Source organism: Cupressus sempervirens, chromosome 4, assembly GCF_028749045.1.
Source record: "Cupressus sempervirens isolate cs-2001-9-10 chromosome 4, ASM2874904v1, whole genome shotgun sequence".
NCBI lineage: Eukaryota > Viridiplantae > Streptophyta > Pinopsida > Cupressales > Cupressaceae > Cupressus > Cupressus sempervirens.
The window spans coordinates 901,813,444-901,820,892 of NC_143121.1; positions in this window are offsets into that span (position 1 = coordinate 901,813,444).

Sequence of the window (7,449 nt, forward strand, 5' to 3'; positions counted from 1 at the left end):
ATATATCTACCAAAGGGCATGTATATGTCTCCAATATTTAATGTGAAAGACCTAGTACCATATAGAGGTCCAAATATGGACGACATAGAGTATCAGTAAGAGTCGAACAAGGATGTAGTAGATATGAAGGTACTTGAAAAGAAAGAATCATAGATTGAAAAAATATTTGACTTTAGGGTGAAGAAGAGAACAATAAATAAGGTCTACAAGGAGCATTTGGTGAAGTGGATCGATTTATTTGAGGTTGGAGCAACTTGGATTAATGAGTGTGACTTCAAGAAGTTGGGCATCAATACTGACTTCTTATCTCCAACTGTATCTGAACTTCTTCATACAAGAGGAGAATGGTGCAAGAACACCTAGGGAGAAGCCCAAAACCTAAGTTGACATTTTGGTTTTGGATATGGTCTAAAAAAATATGATAATAATAAGGACTACTGAAAAATTACCAAGGTATGTTTAAGAGGTTTCTGTTGATAGGTTTTGCTTTAGAAATCTAATTTGGTCAATTAGGTCCTGACAGTTAAAAATTGTAAATGTCACTCTAGGAGGCCAAATGGAATAAAATACCATACAATATGGAAAGGGGTGAGTAAATATGGCTCTTAGATCTTATAAGGTCATCATAGGAGGTTTGATAATATTATTTTCAAGCTTGGAGAGTCTAGGAGGTAAATTGCAAAAGTTGTCAAAAAGTTGCATTGACAACTTTGCAATTTTGCAAATTTGCTTGACAACTTTTCAGGTAGTTTTGAAAAACCAATGATTTGGATAGTTATGGTTAAAAATTAAGACTAAGAGGAAAGTTGAATTCTACTTAATACTTTTCCAACTTAGTTCCTAGGGTTGGACAATTGGGTGTATGGACAACACCAACAACAAGACATTTTTTGAGCATTTGAGTGTAGTTTAGAGTTTTTGGTTTGAATTTTGGATTGAATAGAAGGTTGTTTTCTATGAAGTAGAATCCTAAGCTCATTTTTTGAGTCTATGTACAATTTTTTTGTTTTAACTAGGCATTCAATAAGCTTTATAAAATTATTTTCTTTTGTTAACCCTAATGTCTAGTTTTGAGTACCAAGAATGGAATGGGCTATAGCTTGAGTGTCCTCGGTTTGATCACCATGGCTCTTGGATATAAACAAATAGCCTCTGTACATATTGTAAATATGGTTTGTGGAGGTTTTGGAAGACCATTTTCTATTTTTCCAAGTGAGACCTATGAAAGCTAGCAAGCTGGGCAAGGTGCAAAGAGATGCTTGTAAAGAGTTCTTGTGAAGAACATATGATTGGCATGGGTAAATCTTGAATTGGTATGGTACTATAAATGTGTAAGGGAAGCTAAACTCAAAGGAGGAGTCTGGGTATAGAGTTTGATTCTTGCAAGAGAGAAAACACCAATATTGCTTCCAAAACCCTTAGAAGTAGGGTTTTCTAAATCCGTACAGTATAGATATTGTTGGATCAAAAAAAGATTTGTAATCTCTAGTGAGTTGTGAATTTGTATCAGATCAAGTGCTACAATTATTTTCTAATCATTGTATTAGTTTTAGGATAAATCCTTTTGATTAAGGTTAACATAACAATCATTTGTAAATCCTTTAAGTAGCTGACATTTTAATGGAATGTTCTAAAGTCCTCTAACAAGGCTTGCTCCTAATAGGGTGATTGAAACCCTTTAATGAGGTCACATTTAATAGTTTGTATTGTAACCTTTAAAAGGGTTGGTCTTTCATAGGGCATCACTTCTAAAGAGTGAGAATTAGTAGCATGTTACTGGTGGTTTTTTCCAAATTAGGTTTCCACATAAAATCCTTGTGTCAAATGTAGTGATTCTTCTATGTTTCATGTTTACATTTCTGCAAAGTGATTTTGACTGAGGACTATAACCTACAAGTTTAAGTTTTCAATAATCTAATAGATGCATGTAAGATACATGATAAGTAGAAATATATGTATGAGTTTTGTTAAGCTCTAAAAGATTTATTGTGACATTTGGACCTTGGATAACTAATTTAGCTCCTCCTCTCTTAGTTATTCTAAATTATTCCAACAATTGCTATTAGAGCATTGGTTACTTGTGAGGGATAGTTTGAAGGTAATATAAGCTAAATATCAAAATGCCTAAGAGAGGTACCCAAGCTTAACAAGGTGAACTTTTGTGCATGGAAAAGTTTGATGAGGCTATATCTAGGATGACTTGGAGACTATGCACAAACTAACATTTCTATTGAACATGTTTACCCTATTGGAGTTGCTACTGCTAAGGATCTAAAAAAGAAGAAAGAGAACAATCAGACAATATTAGAGATTTCATTTTCCCTAAGCTAAACTAAATTTGATGACATCATAAATGTGATACTACTAAGAAGATGTGGGATGCCATAAAAAAGATCTATGGAGGACACAAAAATGTGTTGAGAGAAAAATATGAAAGTCTTAGAGGTAAGTTTGATGATATGAGAATGCAAGAAGGTGAGAATATTGTTCAATACTATGCCAAAGTAAAAGAAGTTGTAAATTCTATTAAAGGAGCAAGTGGTAAGACTAAAGATGAGACTATGATAAGAAAAGTTTTGAGAACATTGCTACCAATATATGTTATTAGAATCTATACCATACAAGATTTGAGATGCACACTTGGTAATAATCTGACCCTTAAAGATTTGATAGGTAGACTGACTACTTTTGAACTCTCTAATTTTGATAGTTTTAGAATTGAAAATATTGAATCTTCTTTCAAAGTTAAGTTTTCACTAAAAGAACCTAAAGAAAAGAAAAAATAAAAAGAGAAAACATGTTTGTACTACCAGTGATAAAGATGAAGATAATGTTGAAGAGATTGAAGCATTGCTAGCTAGGATATTTCACAGAGGAATAGGAAAATAAAAAGGTAAGATGCCTATTATATTTTTCAATTGTAATGAAGTTGATCATATTACTACAAAGTGTCTTGAGAAGAAGAACAATAGAAGTGGAGACAAATTCAAAAGTAAAAGAGATGAGAACAATAAGGATTACAAAGACAAAGGAAAGAAATATTGCTACATTGCTGAAGAGGAGTCCAATGAAGATTGTGATGCTCATAAGGATGAATTTGTCCATGTTGTAATGAAGGATGATTATGATGAAAATGAGGACACTACACTAGTGTCCTATGCGAACAAGAGTGATCGATGGACTATTAATAGAAATAAATTTTCACAATCAATCATAGTAGAGAGATGCATATTCTAGATTCATATGGCACACAATCAAATCCAAAATATGCATCTCTCTAAGATGGATTATTGGTAGTGATTGTTCAAATCACATGACTAGAGATAAAATTAAGTTCAATTCCCTTGTGCACTATGATGGTAATAGTGTTAGATTTAGAAATGATGCACCATGTCCTATCAAAGCAAAAGGATCAATTAAGTTGATAGATAAGATCATATGTGACCATGCTTATTATGTAGAAGGACTAAACTATAATTTGATAAGTGTGTCAAAACTGAATAGTCCTAGATGTAAGGTTGAATTTGGAAATAGAAAAGCCAAGATATATGATGCTAATGGAGAGCTAATTGGTAATGGATCACATTAGAGTTAATATTTTCAACCTTGACATGAATATTTCTACTTGTCTAGTTGTACAATTTGATGATGTGTGGTTGTGGCACAAAAGACTATGTCATGATAATTTTGATAATTTGGTCAGTATCAGTAAAATGAAGAAAGTAAAAGGCTTGCAAAAATTGAAGAAACCAAATAATGTAATATGAAAACAATGTAAGTTAGGCAACATGGCTAAATCATGTTTTAAAAGAAAGTCTCACTCTTCAAAATAAATTCTTGAACTAGTTCATACTGATTTATGTGGACCAATCAATGTGCAAAGCTACAAAGGTGACAAGTACATTATCCTATTTGTTGATATTTATTCTAGGATGATGATAGTTATGTTTTTAAAGAAAAAATATAATGCATTTCAAATGTTTAAGTGGTACTTGGATAGACTGGAAAAGGAAACTAGAAAGAGCTTGAAATGTCTAAGATCTTTCAGAGGTGAAGAATTTACATAAAATGAGTTTGAGATGTTTTGTAATGATAAAGGAATCAAAAGACAAACTTCTACACCTAAAATCCCTCCATAAAATGGGATTTTTGAAAGGAGAAATAGATTTTTGATGGACTATCCTATAACACTCATAATGGAGATGAATATTTCTTTGAAATACCAAAGAGAAGTTCTAAGTACAACTATCTATACTATGAATTGAGTACAAGTCAAGAAAGGTACAAGTTCCACACGTTTTGGACTATGGTATGGATACTCACCAAATGTGAAATATTTTAAGGTATTTGGAATCAAGTGCTACATTCTTAAAGAAAAAAAGAATGAATAAATTGATGCTAAAAGTGAAGAAGGTATATGCCTAGGCTATTCCACAAGAAGTAAGCTTATAAGTGTTTAAATACTAACACTAATAAAGTTGTCGATAGTGAAAATGTGAAGTTTGATGAATACATAGAGATACATGAAGCTAAATGTGCAAAAGAACTAGAAGACTACAAATCTTTTGTGTATTTTTATGATGTCATGATCAATGATGAAGCTATGAAAAAAGTTGCAACTCAACAACAACAAGTTTCATTGGCTGTCGAGTGACATACAATGAATGTCAAGCTATATTTAGGAACCAAACTACATTCAAGTGTTGAGTTACAAATAGAAGCTAAGGTACATTCTAATAATGAGATCAATGCACATGAAAGAAATGATGAATTACCTAATAGAGAAGCACATAGTGATTCTATGGTTGAGAGACCTATAGAAGAAAACATAGCAAAACTAAGATTGTCAAAGTATGTCAAGGGACATCACCCTGCTACACAAATTATTGGAGATAAAGAGGCCAGACCTATGATAAGAAACAAGTTGAGAATTGATATATATGTAGTAAGCATGCATGAGCCTTAATTAGTGAGGGATGTATTAGAAAATGATGATTGGATTCAAGTCATGAAAAAAGAGATTGCAAAAATTGAGAAGAACAAAACTTGGTCACTTGTACCTAGACCAAAGAACAAGAATGTTATTGGAACCAAGTGGGTTTATAGAAATAATATAGATGAGAATGGTGAAGTCACAAGAAATAAAGAAAGATTAGTTTGAAAGAGGTATGCTCAAGAAGAAGGAACAAACTATAGAGAAACATATCCACCATTGCGAGACTGCAAGGAGTAAGAACTCTGCTTGATTACTTTGCATACAAAGGTTTCAAAGTTTATCGAATGGATGTGAAATTTGCATTTCTAAATGGTATATTAGAATAAGAGGTATACATTGAACAACTTGAAGGATTTGTTGATGCAAACAAAAAGAACATGGTATGTAGACTACACAATGCTTTATATGGTTTAAAGCAATCACTTAGATCATGATACACGATACTTCATAAGTATCTTGTGAAGATTGGTTTTGAGACAACTGATGAGAACAACAATCTGTACTTGAAGATTGAAGGTGGTAAAGGTATTATACTAGATGGAATTATTGTTGATGATATTATATTTGGAGGAAAAAATGCATTGTGTAAGACATTTGTTGATGAACTGATTCAAGAATTTGAAATGTCCATATTTGGAGAGATTAAATTCTTTGTTGGTCTACAAGTGAATGAAATGTAATATGACATTTACATCACTCAGTCCATGTACATGAAGAGAATATTTTAATTTTTTGGTATGGGGGATTCAAAACTTGTTAGCACCGCTATTTTATAAGACATAATATTAAAGATTGATGGTTCTAATAAAGTGAACCATACTATTGACAAATTACAATATGTAGTTCATAGTAGACTTGACATTGCATTAGCTATTCAAATTGTTGCAAGATTTTCTATAAATCCTAAGTGGAATCATGTCATGGCTATAAAAAGGATTATGAGATACTTGAAAGGAACAGAGGACTTTGGTCTATTCTACAAGTAAAATGATAAGTTTGAATTGAGAGCCTATATAGATGTTGATTGGGCTAGAAATGTTGATGACAAAAAAAGTAAAAGTGGTGGAACATTTTTCTTGGGAAAGAGACTAGTTACATGGACTAGTAAGAACCAAGATTGTGTATCAAAATCTACTACTAAAGCTAAATATGTTGTTCTTGTAATGAATTCTACCAATATTGTGTGGATCAAATAGCTACTCAAACGAATGTAGGAGGAAATTACTAAACCTATTATACTCTACTGTGATAACACAAGTGCAATAAAGATGTTTGAGAACCCTATGATACATACAAAGATAGAACATATAGCTATCAAGTATCATTACTTGAGAGAGCTAGTTCAAGACAAATAAGTGAAGATGTAATATTGTGAATACCAAAGAACAAATAACTAGTATATTTGCAAGAGCTTTACCTAAGGATGCTCATGAGTATCTAAGAGGTAAAATAGGGGTGATACCCCTATCCAAGGCTTCTTAAGAATAATGAGAAGTGTCCAACATCAAATGAGAAGAATGACTTGTTAAAAATCGATGCAATGGATCTTACTTTAGGAGATTCCTAAAGTAATCAAAAAATTTGAACAAAAGATTGGTCACGAGTAAGGTGACATGGGGAGAACATGAATTTTTAACATCCAAATGTTGAGATGACAAGTCTTTGGCATTGTTTTCAAAGAGGGAGAGGTTAGAAATACATAACAAAGTGACAAAGTGAGAAAGAACTTTACCTAGAAAGAGGGAGCATTACCTTAGAGGGAATCATGAAATAGCCTTGAGGAAGGTAGAATTGTATATCCAAAAATGTGAAAAAAAAAATTCTAAGAGGAAGATATGAAAGAAAGTCACAAGGAGATAGTATGAAAGAAAGAAGGAGATTTACAAAGATATATCACACTATAAAGAGGAAGGAAACACACAGATAGAGTGAGATATTTTAATATATTGTATTAATTTTCATTTTGGCATTGTGCTTGGTATTGGCTTGCCATCAATGACAAAGAGGGTGATTGTTGAAAACAAGATTGTTCATATGGAATCTAGAACAATCATTATATTGTCAATAATGTCAAACTTGCTAGTTGCTAGTGAGACAATCTCTTGTTTGTTCTAAATACTATCAGTTGTTTGATTGATGAAGTGGATTTGATCAAATGTGATAACAAGAGCACCTAGAGAAAAGCTTGCATTATTTGGTATAGAAAAGGAGTACTAAGACCAAGTAAGAAATGGATGATATCTTGTATTTTTTATCTACTTAAAGTTAATTGATACACTAGCTAAGTCTTGAAGAAGAAGTAATACAAATCTTGTCTGCTAAGTTTGAGCATGTGATACATTGGTGACAAGAAATGTTAGTTCAACCCAAGAAGAACTTCAGTTGGTCCTGAGCAAAGTGAAGATCTAGTTTATGTTAAGTGAACTTAGTATGTGAAAAGTAAATTCTAGTTG